Source organism: Drosophila ananassae, chromosome 3L, assembly GCF_017639315.1.
Source record: "Drosophila ananassae strain 14024-0371.13 chromosome 3L, ASM1763931v2, whole genome shotgun sequence".
Lineage (NCBI taxonomy): Eukaryota > Metazoa > Arthropoda > Insecta > Diptera > Drosophilidae > Drosophila > Drosophila ananassae.
Genome location: NC_057929.1, coordinates 11,320,325 through 11,339,989, shown reverse-complemented (window position 1 = coordinate 11,339,989; position 19,665 = coordinate 11,320,325). Strand labels below are relative to the sequence as shown.

Here is a 19,665-nt window from a genome sequence, read left to right as displayed (position 1 = left end):
CAGCAAACAGGACACAATCAGGACACGAACTAATCGCCACATCAAAACGTCAGGTGGCATGTTATAGATTTCCTAGTTTCCCCGTCGAGGCACCACCGAGGCTTTCCTTCGCAGCCCTGAGCTCCGACATGACGTACTGTGTATGACCTCTTGTCGTGGGGGAAAAACTTGGTTGCTTTGCTGTCAGTTGGGTTTACGTTTTGGAAAATGTTGAAAGACTCACAGCAGAAGCAGAATGGGGAGCCGGAGGGGCAGATTCGATTAGAGGCAAGCAGGCGAAGCTACCATGCAACATTAATGAGCAGCATACACTGTTTGCACTGTCGAATCGCTGGCAGCGAAGGCACCGTTGCGTATACTTGATCTTGTTACACGCACAGCTAAATGTCAATTTATTTGCCACACTCCAGAACACTAAGCCGACAACCTCCGCCGGCAAACTCCTCCGCCTCTGCAGCCCCTCCTTCATCGCCTGTCTGTCTGCCCGCTGACGAGATGATGTAATCGATGGCTCTGCGGCTCTCGACTGACTTTCAGAGTTCTCGGCAATTTGATTAAAATTCATCGCCGGCAATTGAATTATGCTGGAAATTTATGCGCTTCAGCGAAACTTTTTAATGATTTTAATCATCATTTATTCTAATTACGCAAAATTATTATAACGAGAATCATTTGGAAATGTAACCACTTAGGAGGCATTGGGCGGCGAAAAGGGGTTTGCGTTTTCACGGCTTTAAGACTCGTTTGAGTGGAAACGAAACACTTTTATAGACCACAAATCCGTGTATGTATTACTTTTTCCCCATTTCTCAATGTCCCCTCAAAGGAGCCCCAGGCCATTACCTTTTTCTAGCCCATTGTCTGCAGTTCAGGTGCATTTTACGCCGTGTTTATGAGGGCGGAGGTCCAGAAATCCCCGTAAATTGAAAACGAAAGTTGAAGTGCAAACAGAGTGGGGGGCCTCGCCCCACAAAGCCAGAAATATTATTTTTATGTAACCTTCAGTGTGTTTTCCCAAGCAAACCGCAGACGCTGTTTCTTTTTTTCCATTCAGTTTTTCGTCCTTTTGGCCACAGCTGACGGTGAGAGCCTGAAAGTCAATAATGCCGATAGACGGCAAATAAAAATTCCCTTTTGGGCAACAGCACGTTTTTCGATTTCATTGCTTTGTTGTTATTGTTTCGGGCCAGACAAAAGGGCGGCCGTCTGGGCCACGAAATGAATGCCAAAAGCAGCCACGCAGCAGAAATTCCAGCCATCCCTTTCGGCCATTAATAAAACACCAATGATGGCTTAGACCCTCCCGTTGAATCCTTTCTCCCACTTACCAGCCACTGGTCGCCTATTCGCTTCAGCTATTGCCAATTTCTCGCCTGGCTTTGGCTTTGGCTTTGACTTTGTGGCGCGGCTTTTGTTTTCATTTCAATGCCAGACACCGAGAACGGAGTTCCAGGACTCTCCAGGAGTCTGAGGAGTTATAGTTACAGTTACCATTGGGACTCGAAAAGCGGAAAGGTTCGAAAGCGGAAACGGAAATCGCTGGACAACTAACAAGCAGCCGAAACAATTGGCAAATCTCCGGGTCCTCCATTGCGAAAGTCAAAGCCAGCGACCAGATGGACCCCTAGAACTTTGATTGTTTGATGTCTAGTCTGTATTGTCTCTCCGTTTTTTGTTTTCGCTTTTTTCAGCGACCAATTGGCAATTATTTTAGACAAATAATTGCTCTCGCCAGAAATTGTTTGGGGAACGTGGCTGAACTCCCAAAGCCAGTTAACTTTGTGTCTCTTTTGGGTAAGCGAAATTGCTTCTTAGCTGGACTCATTATACACTTCAAAAACAAAATAGTAAGCAAAAGCTCCGAGGTTTTAATTTAGATTAATGCACAAATCTTTTAAGGTATTCCGCTCAAGAATCGGATGGAAATTGGCAAAGATAGCCATCAGCGGAGGCCATATCGCCCTCTCCATGCACTTTCCACATTTTAAAGGGGACAGCCCAGAAATTTTAACAAAAAATTTAAAAAATATTTTGTTTTTAGATTTTGATGCAGATTGATGGAGAATCGATCTACAAATCGTTTAAGGTATTCCGCTTAAGAATCGGATGGAAATTGGTGGAGATATAGTTATCGCCGGAGGCCATATCGCCCTCTCCATGCACTTTCCACATTTTAAAGGGGACAGCCCAGAAATTTTAACAAAAAAATTTTTAAAATTTTTTAAAAAAGAATGACGGGGAATCCACGAATCCACGATCCATGAATCGATTGAGGTATTCCGCTCAAGGATCAGATGGAAATTGGTGGAGATATATTCTTCGCAGGGGGCCATGATTTCCATCCTTTGGCTCCCAATACCCCTGATGGAGTCTAACGACAAATGTTGACGAGGGAATGAGTTTTTTCCGAGACTTAAATTATATTTCAGGCGTTGTAAATCACAATGTTTCCGAATGTAACTTGAGGAACTCCTTCGCACTCGTGAAAGTATTTAGTTACCGGCACAGAGTGGCAGAAGCAAGCGCTTGTTGTGACGGAAGCCGCTCAACTTAATTCAAAGTTCAGTTCCACTAACTGGTTCGGGTCGGGGAGGTGTGGTTTCTCTGATTCAGAGCCTCGGTGGGTGAGACTCTGCAACATGAGACACTTGAGAAAGAATTCGCCCCTGCCTGTCTTTCAACGGGAGAAACCCAACACCCGCGTGGGTGGAACTGGGCTTTGAAAGGGAAGACGGGAGGCGGGCATGCTCGTATTTTGAGCTTCATTTGTGGGTCATTTGCTAAGCAAAATCCAATGCTAAGCGGATTTTAAATGCTTCCTAAGTGGCCGGGCTGGCTTGTTGATTTTACACGAGTTGTGAATGGCTAATTGCCCCGAGAGTTAATCTGCCCGATTATTAAATTATTAAATGTTTATGCAGAATGAGTTCCGAGTCCTTAAAGTCCAACAGTGGCAGCTGAAGATACACAGTGTATCTGACAGATATATATTCAATCTTCTGGAGGAATCGAGCTCGCTGACAGTTGATTGAACACTTTTTGAAATGACAAAAACGCCCCACGGGTGACATTTCTCAAAACACTTTACTGCGTCTGGCCAGGAGTTTGGCTTTTCCGCGATTTTCGAGCTCCGAGCTGCGAGCTGCTAGCCACTGCTCCTGCCCCTTCCGCCGGGCACCTGGTTAGGTGTTGCAACCTTGATTTACGAGTCAGAGGATATACAATTTTTGCATAGCATTGGAGCGAGGCGACGGTGGAAAGAAGCCAACGGCCAATCATTAAAACGTCGGCATGATGACTTCGCCCCCTCGCGTTCAGGCTCTTGCCCAACTTCTCCCACTGCCGGGTATCCTGAGGCTCCTCTCGCGGTTTTAAATTACCATTTTAATGTTGCCCAGTGCTGCTGATTGATGTGGTATGATGCTGATGCTGATGCTGGATGGCTGGGTGCTGGATGGTGGATGGTGGATACTGGATGGAGAATGCTGATGCTGATGCCGAGATGCTGTTTTCAGGGGCAGCAGTCAAAATGTAAATGCTGTCGCTGGGAGATGAGGAGCGTTTTTCCTCCTAACAAGCTTTTGGCACTTTTTCCGTCTACCGTTTTTTCGCTTTAAAGCCATAAAATAGGCAGAGAAATTCTTCTTTTTAATGCCGGACCATAAAAAGTGAGGCTTTCTTACTCTGTTTCCCTCTAATTTGGTTTTCTTTCGCCGTCGCTCCTCACCTATTAACAGATACTTTGGGACACTTCATTAGGCCCCGGCTGCCGTTCAGATGATTTGAGTTATGGGGCTCCCATCGCTGCCCCGCCCCCTTTCACCACACCGCACCACTCACACGCCCCCGCACCGGGGGAGGGGCACCCTCTGATTGAGCACAAGTGCCTTGCTGACTGACAGACTGACACTTTGGGCTTTTAAAGGCCTCGAAATCCACTTATTTTCGGATTGTCTTTTAAAGCAGCTTCTGTACGCTGCACTTTTTCGGGGCTTCCAGGGCCCCTCGCCGCTAATGAACTCTTAAAACGAAACAGGGAATTAAAGTTTTCCCAGCTTTCGCAGGTTCCACAAATAGTCTCATTAGCGAATCTCGTAAATTAAATTTCCCCATTGAACTGCGCTTTATTGGGCTCCTTTACTGCTAACGAAGTTTGGCATTTGCTCGTAAAAACTGTATAAAATATTTCAGATAGTTTCGGAGGCGAGACATTAAAGCAAATTTTCGAGCACCCTTTTAAAAGTCACATGTGTCACCTTCGGGGGAATTTATTTTCCGACTCAGACATCCTCACGCCCCCGGGCAGCCGACAAACAAGCATAAAACTTGTCTCCTCCTATCTTACTCAAAACGGGGAAAAAGAAATAATTTTAATGGCGCCAAATACTTGTAAGTAAGAATGGAGACTGCACCCGCGGCAAGGTGACACGGCAGCGGGCCACGGTGGCAGGTCGACACTAAAAGTAAAGTCGGGCCAAATGCACTTCCTGTTGGAGAAGAGACTCCTCGGCTTCCGTTTCGATTTCATTTTTTCGCCCAACATGAGTAGGTGTGAAGTGAATTTGTTCCTTGTGGCGAACAATTTTCCACGCAGCTCTCCCCCATTTTTCCGGCAGCACAAAAAACCGTCTGCATACGAGGAGTGGCAAGCATCCTTGACTTTTTGGTGCCACGGGGGAAGTGATGATGTCTCTTCATATTTTTCTTGGCGTTGACATGATTGCTTATAAATGCAATTTTATATATCATATCAATCCCGAACCGAGTCGAGTCGAGTCGAGGGGAGCTTGCTCCAGTGGCTGTTATTGCTTTTGATGAATATTATTGCAAACAGATTTCATTCCGGCAAGTGAATGCACTTTTTGAATGTCACGCGAATAATGGGGGTTTGCTTTGCCAAATCGGATAAAAATGTACCAGATTAAAGTGTTCTTGGGGGATACAATGTCTGGATATGAGCCTGCCTTCAATGCTAATGACCCACATAAGTCATTAACTTGGCCTCCGATAAACGCTAAATAAGCGGAAGCGGAAAAAGTTCCCAGAATCCAGAGCAGGAAATTCCGAAGGGCAAAAAACGGTAGATTTTTCACAGGACATCATCATCATTATTATCCTCAGCGCCATTATGGGTGGCAGTAGCAGACACATGCCGCACCCTGCAGGATCGTCGGCCCGTCAGTCGCTCGTCAAATTGCGTGCCGCCTCCAGGAAATTAAATAATTTTGTGTAATGAAAAAAGGCAAAAACAGCGCTAATGTTAATGCATTTTTTTGTTTGGTCCTTCGTCCTCCACACTCGCACTCCCCCAAAAACAAAAGCAAACACTCAAAATGATTGTTATCGTCCTCACATAAAACAAAAAAATTATAGCATAAATTCTGGGTTGTTTTGGCCGTTGTCTGAGTTTCGTTGCGAATGTGCGCACATTTTCCAATTGAAATGCCAAACACGGAAAGCGAAAATTTCACAGCTCCTATTCGGCGGTGTTACGTGGCAGGTATATGTGTTCATATATACATTTTGTTTGCACGGAGGCGGCAAGTGGCAAGTGCAGGTTGCCGCCTCGCTCGCATATTTGATTTATTGCCAGTATTTCGCACTTGCCGGGTATTTCTGTTATTGTTATTACTATTGCCAATAGGCACAGACAGTCGAATAAACAAGAGCAGCTCGTTGAAGGTCCTTTTAAGCCGAATAGGAGGGAATACGAAGCAGGACTTTAATAACTTTCTGCTTAAATCCATCTCCCTGCATCCACAATTTCCAGTTCAAATTAATTTTGACAGCCAAGCTTGGCCAGTCAGGGGGTTAGGGGTCGGGAAAACCAACAAGCTTTGACCATTTGAAGGGCACGAACACGCAAAACGAGCCAGCAGGAGGGACGGAAGGACACACACCTAAATTATGGCCCCAAATGATTTGAAAATAGCAGCTGTAATTTGTTTGCCAACACACAGACACGCACTCAGACCAGCACGCACCCAGTAAGCAGACAGGGCCGGGTCATCCGGGGGTACCCCACCCCCAGATCCAGCTCCAGTTCCAGCCACAGCTGCCCACTCCCCAAAAGCCAGACCCAGACCCTAAAAAGGACGCAACATATGCGAGCATTTTTCCATGCACTCCGAGACCTTGGGGACTGCATTATCATGGTGGGTGGTGTGGGTGGCGGCGACAATTAGACAAAAGCTGGGACGAACTCGATTCCTGCCATTGTCAGGCTTCAGGACGAACAAAAAGCGCACAAAAAACGGGCGAGAGTGGCTGGTTTTTATTATTTTCAAATTAAAATTCTCCCCTAGAGGGGAGGTCCTCGAGAAAGCTGCACATGTGCGTTTGGGGCTTTCCGCCCGCCCCATACCGCTTTTTTTGGGGCATTCCTGGGGTGGAGCCACAAACGTGCACGTACACCCATTTTTTAATTGATTAAATGCGAGACGAGCAAAAAGCACCAGTGTCCTGGGAAGGGAAGAGCCAACCCGAGTGCCATGAATATTAAAGAGCAAATAAAACGACTTTCGTCAAACGAAAATAATATGATTTTGAGTAATTTTATGGCCAACATTTATTTTATTTCCATCAGCTAAGCCGGAGCGCAGGAATATGCCACAAATGTGCCATATCAAATGCCAATTTTGCCCAAATTGACAAATACAAACATGAAAGCCATGTTCACTTAAAACAGAAATAGAAATATGTATGCTGGCAAACAAATTCCGAATGTGTACTTTGGGCTTCTGAAACCCGAGAGGGGAGAGTTGCAACAAAATGCCAGCGTATGCAGCAAGTATATGTATTTTTGGCCAACTATAAAAGTTTATTCGGCTGCACTTGAATCCCTGATTAAAGTGGAAACCAATCCGGCTGGCTAACAGACTCATCACTCTTCTCGTCGCCCTCGTATTTTGGCCAACTTCCTTCTTCCGGCTAAAGTGACAAATTTGCACTTAGCCCTGGCTCTGGCCTGGCACTTGTTGAGAATCGTGAGCTGCATTTATCCGCTATTGGATTTCAACCGACTGGGGAGGAGGGTCATTCAGAATATCGGAATATTTATAGCTCAGATTTGCCTTGATTTGTAGCTGGTTTTATTCGAAAGGGACTTGACTAATGGGGGAAGATCCATTTCCAAACTGGAATCCCTGTTATTAGATAATTACCAACTGGGCTGTTTTAATTTTTGGTTCGAGTTAGATAACCTACACACTCTAATTTGAAGGCCCAGCTGTTGTCCTGCAGCGATTAATTTTCAACCTCTCAACATTCCACCTTTGCTTCCAACCGGCAATTTAAACTTATTCCAAATGTACATAATTTGCCGAGAAAATAGTTCTAACAGAGCCTATATAGATGCCCCACTCCCCATTCTTCCAGGGTGCGGAGGAAATCCCTCACAGTTCGATATCCAGTGACTTGACTGGCACAGTTCACATCATGAAATATTTAAGGAATCCGACTCCTTAAAAAGAGACCAGGACGAGGACGAGGAGCGGGCCGTGTTCATCGCCCAATCGTGTGTAAAGTGACAACTTTATTCCCGGGCTTTTTGGCCTCCAAAACAGAAAAAGAGCCAACGACAATAATGTCAACTGGAGCTGGGCAGAACTATTTTCGGGCTGTCCATTCAAATATTTAAAGCGTTTGTGGCCAAAATAAAAAATAGAGGCCGGAGAATAGAGCTCCCCGAACCGTAGATATTCGGGGTTTATTGGTTAGTTAGACCGCCTGTGTGTTGTTTTTGGGCGCCGGGTTTATTGCCAACTGTGTGTCCTGTTTGTCCAAACATGCCCAAAGTTGGGACCTGGCCGGGTCCGGCATGGCTGTGGTTGCCATTAAATCCTTAAAACTACCTCAATGTACGAGTTTATTTGAAAACAAGGACCCACCTCCGGCCGGCTGTCAATGCTCCTCATAAATTGTGAATAAAATTCTGACCAGTTAATGGATTTAAATTTGCATGTGTGTTTGCTTTGCTTTTGCCAACACACAAATTTTTCCATCAGAGGTTTCTGCGGTCTGCCCCCTGCACTCCGCCCAAATGCCCGGCATTCTTGGCCCAAACAAATTTCATTTAGTTCGAGTTAGTCTTTCGGTTTTTTGGCCGAATTTCCAGTGCATTTCTTGGCCCAGTTTTGACGAGCACAAATACCTTGTGTCTTGACACAAATGTAATAGAATTTTTGCGGCTGCCTTTCGGGGAAAACCACAAGAAAAGCTCTTTGGTCCTAAATAGTTTTTGGCCAGAGGCGTTCAGAAACTGTTAGGATCAGAATCAGGATCAGGGCGTTTTGCGGTGACTTGTCCGCTTTCGGTCCCTGAAGAGACAGTTCCATCTTTGGAAGGAGTTTAGTCCGGAATTAGCAAGCCAAATGGGCAACGGCAGCGGCATCGGCATCGGCAGCTCCAAAAGGTCATCCCTCGACTTAAATGCCAGCAATCAAAAACTAATCAATATGACTGAATAAACTGCTGGATCTGGCGGATCGGCCAGTTCTGCCAGATACTCGTAGCCGAGCCGATTTGAATAAATGCAGCCGCAATGGTAAGGTAAGTCGGCCCGTAGTTCAAAACATTTTGTGGGTAAATGCAAATTTATTGCCAGTAGTTGGGCAGGGAGGAAGGGGCTCTCTTGTGGGGGAAATAAAAAAAGAATTTGCGTATTCGAGTCCAAAGCCCAAAACGAATCGAACTGTGAATGCAAAAAGTCTCTCTGGTGCATGTAGTAAAATATGCTAAAAGTAAATCCAAGTTGAATTAATGGACAGCAATCTTTGGATAAATCTTATGCATTTTCAAATGCACACACACACGGTATAGGGGTTTGGGGTATAGGGGGTGTAGGTCGAATTTGCATAACCGCAGAGCAAGCCAGTAAACCAGAAGGAACTCAACTCCGGCCACAATTTATGCAAATTCAATTGCAACAACTTTAGTCGTCGCCACTTGGTCTTCATTTTCCAGTTTTTTTTTTCGGACTTGTATGTGTGTCTGAGCAGGGCAATCGATGGTTTATAATCCTGATCCCCGGAGATAGCTTTGTGCCCGGACTTTGTTTGATTTCCCCTCCCCACTGGAGCATTAAATTTAATGAATGAATATACATTTCTGGGCCGCGTACTCCAACGGCTGACAGCTTACACTGATTACAGTTCAATGCCAGCTGCCCAAGAGCATAATCCACTGCCACACTCATGTGGCAAGTTGCTCAACATTCAATTGCCTCTGGAGCGGGTCTCTCGGAGCATTCTCGCCTCAATGCAGTCTGCAGACACCACAAATCAACACCTACACGCCCGAGTCTCTGGCGGAGGAGCCCGAGAAAGGCGGGACCCTGTCTCCGTTCGGAGGTGAGTGGATAATAATCACGGCTAATGCGACAACTGCCTTACTTACTTAGCTTTGAAGTTGCTCTGAATTCTTCCCGGAGGCCATGTATTCTCAAAGAATCTAGATTCTAGAGCCTCGGGCTAATGAAAGAAAGAAACTTCTTCCGACGAAGAAAATTTTAAAGGGTTTTCGCCGTAAATTGAGGAAAACTACTCTCAACAATTAGTTGCGAAACTTCAACAGCTACTCCTTTCGATTTTCCGGGCGAACGCTGCCACTTTCGCTGACATTTTGAAGGCATTGACAACGACAAGTTCATGCAGCTCCTCTGGGCCAAAATAGTTGGCCAAGTTGGCATCTTCCAGACGTCTTACACATCATTGGCTTCGTGTGGGAGTGGAGACTCGAGCATCCTCTTCAGCGCAACATGATTATTTCTTGCTTATTGTTATTTCACGCTACTTTCTCCTGTATCCTTCCAGTGCAGACAGAGTCCTGACTCCCGAGAGGAAATAGTTTTTAAAGTTATTTTTCTCCTACCCCCTGCCAAGCCTCGCATTTCCCATCTTGGGTGGCATTTTAAAGTTGCTTTCTGTGTCGTTTCTGGGGCTACTGTTGCCACCTTATCTTCCCAGATTTTATTTCCCCGCCGACATCATAAATCGATTAGCCAAACGCTGCTCCGGATCATTAACGGTCGGCAGGCTAAGTCTCAGACAACGAGACGCGACCCATTAGACCCTTTTCAATGTCAAAAGGGCCGGAGGCGCTAATTTGGCTACAACGGCTCTCAGCCAGTTGGCCAAAAAGGCGGCGGGGAAGCTGAAACGAAATCGTTTGGCACTCGAAGAAATAAATGAATAAAGTTTCCCCCATTTCTCCAACTGTCTCCAAAGTGCACCAAACTAGTTACAACTATTTCGCCGCCGATGAAGGCTGGAGATGCCCAGCCCCGCCGAGCACTTCAGAGATACAAAGATACAGATACAGTCGGACAGCCAGAAAGCAGCAGCTGTCATATCTGACGTTCGAAGCTAATGCATTTGAATATCCAGCCAGCCAGTCAGTTAGTCAGCCCCAAGTGATTCGGTTATAAATAGTTAAAGTTTCGGTTTTTGGCACAAAAGGCGTTGCTCTTGTGGCTGATTGGGTTTCCAGTTTTCCGCCGAGTTGGTTTTGCGGTGGAAACTGTCTCGCCCCGAGGCGGCTGGCTTTTCTCCCGCTTGTGGTGCACAAACATTAATCTGAGCATCATTAAGACAGCTCGGGAGGGAGTTCCTGCCGGAGATCTTCCGCCGAGGCCAGACATTTGATTCGAGGCGTGTGAAGATATTTTCCCCGTGTGGGTTTCCCTGGCTCTGGACGGATAATCGCGGTTAAATGGATTCTCCGCAGCTGTCAGCTCCAGGACTGACATTCCGATGCTTACTTTTATCGAAAAAGAGCAACTGATTTGCCAACTCTGTAGTTTTTCAGCTGCCCCGCCCAGTTGATTTATGGAAAAATCAAAATCGAAACCGAATTGGATTACTCACATCACGGCGTGCCACAACAGAGTGACAACACACACCCAAGTGCCTGACATAATTTATGCAAATCGCATTAAAACCCATTCAAAACTCACTCTGGGGCATCGGCCGATTCGTAACTCCGATTTGTGGGAAAAATAGTGGTTCGTAGTAGTATTTACCTGCAACGAGAGGAGATAACAAGATGAGTTATGGGCCGTGAGTGGAAAACTAAAGCTAATTTTAATAATTTGCATGCCATTAGCTGATGGCATTTGGATTTCTGGTGTGAAACGCATCTGTCGGGTCGGAGAGCCGGCGCAGCGTGAAATTTTTAACAAAATCGAAAAGATATACATGACACATATACTGCATGCGGGGGCGGGCCCCCAGCTGGGTATTATTTGGACACATACTCGAACTATAAATTGTAGCGCGCCGCATGCTACAATCTCATTTGCATCACAAAGTTGGCCAAAAGTTTGAGGTCTGTCCGCCACTCCCCCCTAAAAAAGGGCGTGTTAATTATCCACTAATGTTGTCTGCCCCAAAGCCCGATTTTTGACATAATTTGTGCCTGTATGTGCTTCGGGCCAGGGGCAGGGGGCAGAAATAAAAGTGAATTAATGATGTAAGCTGGGAACTGTGCCTAATTGATTTATTCCTCTCTGGGTTAATGGTACCCTTATGTTGCATAAGGTTTTCGGGGCTAAGGTCTCAGGTAATGGAAAGTGAATTAAAGAGCATTAAAGCGATACACAAGCTCCTCAAAAGTTTCCCAACGACACTTCTTAAACACTTTTTGAATCGCAGTCCCGGTTCTCTATTCTCGCCCTTAGGAGGCCCTTTGAAGCCATTCCAGAAACGTCTCTATCCGGCATCTTACACTTCTCACTTTCCAGCTGTGTTTATGAGTTGCCTTTAAATTTTACAACTTAAATGGAAGCATTTAGCCGGCGGAGTGACCAGCATGTGTCCATTGGCATCTTCGGTTTCGGAGATTCGAGTTGGGGGCCGTAGATAATGACCCCAGAGGTCCAGGAGTAGATTCCAGGGTGCCGTGGAAGTGATATAATCAGAGACACACGCCGGCAACCAACAAGATGCCTGGAAGCGAGTTAACTTTTTCTCATTACACTTTGATGGGTTTCGCTTGATGGCCAGGAACTCGACTCCTCCGCGTCCCCATCCCAGCCCGGCAGTCGTAATCTACGCTTATTTTCATTGCCAATTTTAGTTGCGCCCCGGGCCAAGCTCGCACATTTCCGCTGACTTTTGTCTTTGACCCTCGTTGGGGCTGCCCCGCCAGAACCCACTGATGACACCAAATTCACACTTACTAAACGTAACCCCGGGAAAAGGACTCCCCTGCCGGCTCGCCCTCTCCGATCACCAGGCCTCACCTTAGTGCTACTCCTCGGGTTTGTTTTCCCTGCACTTGTGCCCTCGAGTTGCGTGTAAAACTTTGCGGAAACGCAGGAGAAGCCCTCACATCTCCAGCACCCAAGTCACATCCCACACATCCTTGTAGAAACTATCTTAATCTCTGGTAGAGGCTCCCCTCTTACTAGCAGCTTATTAGCAATTTTCCGAGCAATTAATTTTTGTTTAAAGAGCATTAAAGCCATCTCCGAGAAAGACGATGGCTTAAACATTAACTTCCATAACAATCTGATCTGATTACCAGAATAATGCAACCGGATCTGGTTCCCCTTTCGAACTCCCTCATCACTTATCGATTGCCAGTCGATGGCTATATAGATGCCCCTAAATAACTATTAAAGCCAAACCACCTCATCGCTTTCGCACAAATGAGGGTTCCTTTCTCCAGACCCTCTCGCCGTTGCCAATTTCCGGAAAGGGGTCTCCGAAGCACCGAAGCACCGCAGTCCACATCGTTCACTCGGCTTGACCTCATGCATTGCATTCTGCAATTTTCGCTATACCAAATGTGGCACTTTAAGTGGACAACAAGCAAGCTACGAATTGCGGCGGCAACATAGCAGCAAACAGCAACAGCAACGGCAACAGCAACAGCAACTTGCAACTGAAACAATTGCAATTGGCAAAAGGTTCAACGCACAGCTGCATTGCGACCGAAAGCAGAAAAACCAAAAACGAAACAAAAGAAACACATTAGAAGGAGTCCGGGAGCAAAGAGCCAGAGGAGCCAGGAGCCGTCAGCGGGTTCATGGCCAATGGCAAAAAAATAAGTCCGAAAACAATTTTGCACGCCGAATGAACGAAAATTGCAGCAATAGCAAGGCAGGGAAGGCAGCCTGCGAGGCAGACAGACAGACAGCAACGGCAAAGGCAACGCAGCCGAAGGAAACCGACTCGAAAATCTATTATTGAAATCTATAAAGAACCAACAGGGAGCAGCAGCAACAGAAGTAGGAGGCGGATCAGCAGGAGCTTCAGTCAGGCACTGCGAAGAAATGGTGTTTAGAACTACAAGATGACTATGTGATACCCGGTACTCCTGCCTCTCTTGATTTTACCATACTATACTATCTACACTATACTATAATCTATAGCATAGTCCAACTATCACAAATTTCAGTCAAGTATTTCTCTCTGTGCAGAAGGGTGTGAGGTCAGTGGCCACTGACCATTGACCATCTCAGCTAGATTCGGCCGAGAAAGGTTTGTTTAAGAGTTTTATATACATTTTTAATATGGCCACTGACCAGCGGAGGGGATATGGCCATCCCCCAACTGCGCCCTCCCGCCGCACTCCCGATTAACTAACTTGGCCCATAAGGGGTCGAAACTGGCAGATTGCGAAGCGATAACAGCAACAACAGCAACTATTAAGTAGCAAATGCTGTTTTTTGGTATTGGACCGACTTGGAGCGGCTCGTCGAATCGGAGGTGAAGAGGTGAACTCCTGGGCGTTGTCAGTTGACTGATGCATTGAGAACCGGCCGGAGGAAGCCCGGGAAGCACGCGCGAGGAAAGTGGTTTGATGTAAAGGAGGGAAAATTGGAGGAGTTGGGGGCGTAGTGATTTCTGGGCAACAGCAAATCTTTCAACTTGAAAATCTGATAAAGGCGGCAAAAGTTCCATTGAAGCGGCATAAAAAGCAAATGTAGAAACACAAAGCAGCACACAAAAGAAATGAGTTGGGGAAAAGCGGGAAAAGTGCTCAGCCCCGGACCAGACCGGGCCAGACCATACCAGAGACTCTCGAGCAAAGAGGGACTCGGTTGAAGACGTCTTCGAGCCAATTCATCCATGGTGGAAGTCTTTTGGCCGCAGACAGACGGAGCAAAATTGATGATCTGGATGAATGAGCATTGGGCAAAGTGATTAAGATTACGTTAGAATGATAAGATGCAGCCAGAAATGGCCAGAGCTCTCAAATATCAGAGCAACAAAGGCCACTATGGGGGGAAATTGCATAAAATATATACAGTGGATCGGTGACCGAAGCAATCTCCGAAGTGGGAGATAATGCCCCGACTCCATTAATGTGATTTGCCCAACTCGATTTTTGCATAAACCGAATTAAAGCGAGCTCGCAAGCCTGGCTTGGGGCCAAGCCCAGTATCACTTTACAAGACCCACACAATCCGCAGAGAAATCTCACATTACCCGGGGACTGCTGCCAAGAAAAGAAAATCCATTTCAGCACAAAAAGCCAAGTGAATTGAATGAGTGACTGACAGGCTGACTGAATGACTGACTGACACGACTGTCGGACTCTGAATCTTGTGGCCGGCGTGGCGTGGCGTGGCCTTCTCCTTTTGCAGATTTTATGCACTTTTAGTTAACATAAACTCCGATTCGCCCATATATATATTTAACACTTGACTGCCCCGACTGACACCTAACAAGAGCTGCCCCGAAGACCGCTCTGCCCCTCCAGCAGGAGCCATTGTATCCCGATACTGACAGGCAATCAACACAAATCGATCAAATCAACAGGCAGGCAGGCAGCAGCAACAGCAGCAGCAGGCAGCAGTCTTTTGTGGCTGGAGCCAATTTAGGAAGAGGGTTCAAGATCCCCGACGCCGCTATCTGAGTGACAAACAGACAGAGGGACAGACAGCCCGGCCGGCAGTCGAGGCAGAAGACCAGGAGTCCAGGGGACACGGCCTGTCCCTTGCAGATCAAATAAATCAGCGTAAATTGCATGTGAAATTAATGCAAAAGCGACGATCGCCTCGATGGCTCGCTTTTCCCGCTCCGCGCCCAATAAAGTGCATTTAATGAATGGCGAGTCGCATCGAGTGGCTTTTAAATCAAGTCCGGAGTCCGGAATGCCTCCGAGCTTCAATCATTCAGCGCTGAGTTTAAGGAAGCCCAATTTGAATATTTTTTTTTAGTTTTTTGGGGGACATTTAAGTTACTGTTCTATTCGGATATTAAAGCTGCAACTGCAATAACCAGGGAATTCCTTTGTCCTTTGGCAGAAGCCTTTGGTCCTCCGCAGGAATTCCGCGACGAGCGCTGAGCCCGAAAAGTAATTATTTCATTTTTCCCCAATCTGCTTTCGGCCGAATATCTCGCCCCATGGCGCTGATAAATGTTGCATGCAACATGTTGCACAAGCTGTCTCCTGCCCTCCGCTCTTAATTTATTGTTTGCCGGCAGCACCATCCGAAAATGTTAATAAACATGTTTATTATGCGTTCAGTGACAAAAAGGCCAGACAGACACCAGCACAGACAACGACAATAAAGGCCAGCCAGATTCCTTCTTTCCCCAAAAAGCAACAAAAAAATGCAAAAATTCCCCCTTTTCCATAATTTAATATAAATTTTATTTTTGTTACTTGGCTCGCCGGCATGTCCTTTTTGGATGCGGCAAGATGCGCATTTCCCGATTCGCGATTCGCGATTCGCCGGTTTTAAACGCTGGAATTTTGATGAAATTTATATGCGTACGTGCTCAAAATTAGCCAGACCAGATCAATCCTGGCAGAGCCCCTCGGATTCACCTGGCTACGTGCGTCGCGAATGGGCCTGCTTAAATTAGACTTTAAATTGGCTAAAAATGCGGCGTAGCAAAAATGTGAATCGATGCCGGGGGAGAGCGGCACTCGGCCCCGGCCAGATGACCATCTTTGGTGGAGATGCCTGCGACTCGGCTCCCCCAATATCTGCCGATTCGATCGATCGATCGTTCAATGGCTCATTGACTTTTGGTATGCGCCAAAGTTTTTGCCTCGCACCCATCCCATCCCAGCCTCACGTAGCTACGCCGCTTGCTGGCCTCCGAATCCGAATCCGATTCCTATTCCTATTCCTTCCCAGAACCCATAACCCAGACTTGGCTTTTTGGCTCTGCGGCTGTCACGGCATTTAGCGCACAGTTGCCGTGGCCAGAAACTGATTTATGTGGCTTGTTGGCCCGTCTTCCAGCGGGGTCTCATACGCGAATTTGTAAGCTCTTTTGGTCATTGCAGGATAATGAATTAAAAAGGAGCTGCCCGCGATTGACTTTGTAATGGGCTGGCCATAAGTTGGAAGCAAAAATAATTGTTTTCATTAAGCTCTCTCTCAGTTTCTAATTTATGAGTGGAAGTTTATTTAAATTAGGAACTCATTAGTAGTCTGCAAACTCTGCGCCGCGGAGTGGACACCTTTTGTCTGCCAGGACTCTGGCCTCTTCCGTCTGCCGAGTGGCACGTCGGTCTGGACATTATTACATTGTGAAGTTGCAAGGTGGCAGGTCGGAGCGGAGCTCGAGAACCATGCAATTGAGTCATGCTGCGGCATAAACTCGGCCAGGACCCGAAGTCGTTTGAAAGGACTCCGGCGTGTTTGCCTTCCTCTCGAAGAACTCCGAGGGACCCAATCAAACATGTCATAAATAAAATTATGTAAGAAAGCCTAAACAAACACTTGCCGCAAGTGGAAATGGAAAGTGAAGAACGTTGCATGATAAATTAGCAGAATGGGTAGCAGTCGGAGTGCCCGGAACACTAATTTTCAATTCAAATGCAAACAAAATAATGGAAAGCAAGTGAAAAAGGCAGCAGGACTCGGCAGGACCCGAACAAAAAAACCCAAAAAAGGGAGAAGGCTAAAATTTTACAAACCGCAAAATTGTGGCGGTTGGAAAAGGAACTTGCCGAACAAAAAAAAACAGCTTTGTTTCTGTTTTTGTTTTGGGGCGGGAAGGACACCCGCCCTGTGTCAAGGATACTCGTAACGTGGTTGTTGTTCTGGGGTTTGACTCGAGTGTTTGCGATGGCCATAAAAAATTAAGCGCCATTTCAATTGTGGACTCCCTACTCCTTGTAGAACATAAAATTTAACAGGAATATTTGTGGCCCTCTCCTTCTAACGTTTCTGGGGCTCCTTGTTGCCAAATTAAGTAATTTGTAGGCCACCTTCCTGGGGGTTTAGGGGTATATGGGGCACAATTCCAACCCGAAAATCAAACTTTAAATTTTAAATCAAACTTAATTAAGACCCCCCCCCCGGCCGCCTCTTAAAGCCTGTCGATTTGTTAGACCTTCTCGCCCCTCCAGGAGGCACGGGGGGCGTGTCTGCTGGTGTTGCCCATTTGCATTTCAAATGCGCCGTCGCCGTGTCGCTTGTACTTGTCTCGTCTACATGGTTGTGTCGTTCTCCTCGGCTGCTCCCGTGCCGTGTCGTCAAATTCGTTTGAGGCGACATCTTTTCAAATTGTTTAGCTATTTTCGTTGCCGGCCCGGCCCGGCCTTGCCTGCCCGGGCTGCGAAGACATTTGTGCGGTTTTGCTCGAGACGCCGCCACAAATTGCGAAAGCGGCACGTGACCCAGGAAGATCCAGGGACCGGGGCCGGGGCCGAGGGAGACTGCCTTGGCAAATCTCACCACCTCACTCGGCCCGCTCCTCCCATATCTTAGCCTACTTATTAAGCCTCATTTATTATAATATATGGTAATAATAATTTTATTAGATAAATTACCTGCAGGCGCAGAGCGTCTTCGTTTGAGGCTCTTGCCAAATGCTGTAACAGCTGCCGCGGCCTGCTCGGAGGTGGTTGTCTATAAAACACATCCATATGGCTCGAGACAAAGTGTGCTTACTTTCGGCCATATAAATATTGAAGATATATGGCTGCTTCGTGCATGACAATTTGTGCCCAAAGTGGTGATTACGCAAATAAAAAGCATATTCGGATAGCTCCCCCCGTTGGGAGTTATTCCCCGGGAAGTTCGGGATCCGTATTCTCCTAATTACGGGCCTCAGAACTCGCCGACTCCCTCCCAGCTAATTGAAAGACGGGCAGGCTACTTGAACTTGTTCTCCAACTCGAATCATCTATCACCCAATTTGGAATTAGAGCCCTCGTTTCCCCCAGAGGCGAAGAATTAGGCAAACAATGGCCCCAGTCCCGGGGACTCTGGAGTATGGCTCTCCAAAATTGGCAAGGAGGGCGGCGGAGGACATGGGGAAATATAGGAGCCAAAGTTAAATGCTAAAACACAATTATACGAGCCAGGTCAGAAGCGTATGTGAGCTGGATTAACTTCAAAGGCAGAGCCAGTGCCTTTGACGGCTGGAGGAGCGCTCAAGCAGGAAACTGAGCCAACAAGAAGCGGAAAAAATAGAAGAAAGGCCCCAAAGCCACATACATCCATGAAGGCTGGTGGCTCCGGCCCTGCCAAGTAAGCGAATTAAAGCAGCCAGCCAGAAGTAATGTATACACGAGCGAGGATACTGGGACATACCACTTACCGACTTGCATAATGAGGAATAAATCTCCTTTTGAAGGTGGCAACAAAGTCGCTGGATTAGTTTTGGGCCACTGCCAGTTTTGGCTTTAACGGGGAATCAATAACTTATTAATATTTGGGAGATGGAGTCTTTAAATCAAAAATGAAAGAATGTTAATGAAGACCTCACTTATTTTCCTTTTTGGACCAATTTAGAAATAACCTTTCCCAGGCACCTCATTAAGTTAATCCTTTGATGCCAGCCCCTTGCCTATAAATCATTTTAATCCGATTGATACTAATTTAGCCAGCCTCCCCCCTTTTTTCCCCCTCCAGAAATCATTTAATCAATGCAACCCACGATGGAAAACAGGGCCTGTGGTGTTCATAGATGGTTTCGGTAACCTGAAGCCGCCGGAAAAAGAAACTCCACGAGTGACACCCACGGCGGATGATTTGCCAGCCCTGATTAGGGGATTTGTTAATGCGCTCTTAATGCACCGCCCCTCTGGCTTTCCGCCTCCGCCTACTGTGCGAATCATTATCGACAAATCAGCGAATCTGCTGCCGTGGATGCTTAACCCCTTGCTGGGCGGATGGGTTCAATGGGAGCCCCTCCGCCGGCAGCCACGACGACAATACAATTAATTATAAAAATTCGCTACAATTTATTTGCGTTGTCGTTTTTATTTATGAACGAGCAAGCAGGCAGGCCGGGCAGGAGCAGGAGTCGCCTTTATCCACAGCACTTTAGCCTAATTATGTTCGATTGTTTCCATTGTTCACGCACCTTCCGCTCCGCGATCGCAATCGCAGTCGGAAAGAGACGGGACTGGGCCCACAGAGGGGCCTACTGGATCCGAACTGGGGCCCAGACGATCGAATTTGGCATTGTTGGGTCGTGTGTTACCATTGTAGTGTTCAGTTCAGCTCCCTGGGTGTGGGTTCCTGTTTCAGCCTTTGCCTTTTTCATTTTTACTTTTCGGGCTTCGGGTTCGGCTTCTTTGTCGCTTGTTGGCGTCGGCGTGTGTTTAAATTATATGCTTTTAAAAAACGTTTAAGGATTAATTGGATTATATCGTTTCGGGTTCTCCTCGTTCTCGTCCTCCACCTCTTCTCTTTTCACTTTTAATGCGTTTTAGAAGGGTTTTTGGGTTTCTTAAAATGGG

At 46.6% G+C, this 19,665-nt stretch overlaps 1 protein-coding gene across 1 annotated transcript in view; it reads right to left on the bottom strand.

The window, feature by feature from the left end:
* The window catches only part of LOC6496117, a 67,280-nt gene that overhangs the window by 23,316 nt on the left and 24,299 nt on the right, over positions 1 to 19,665 (bottom strand). The window lies entirely within an intron of this gene.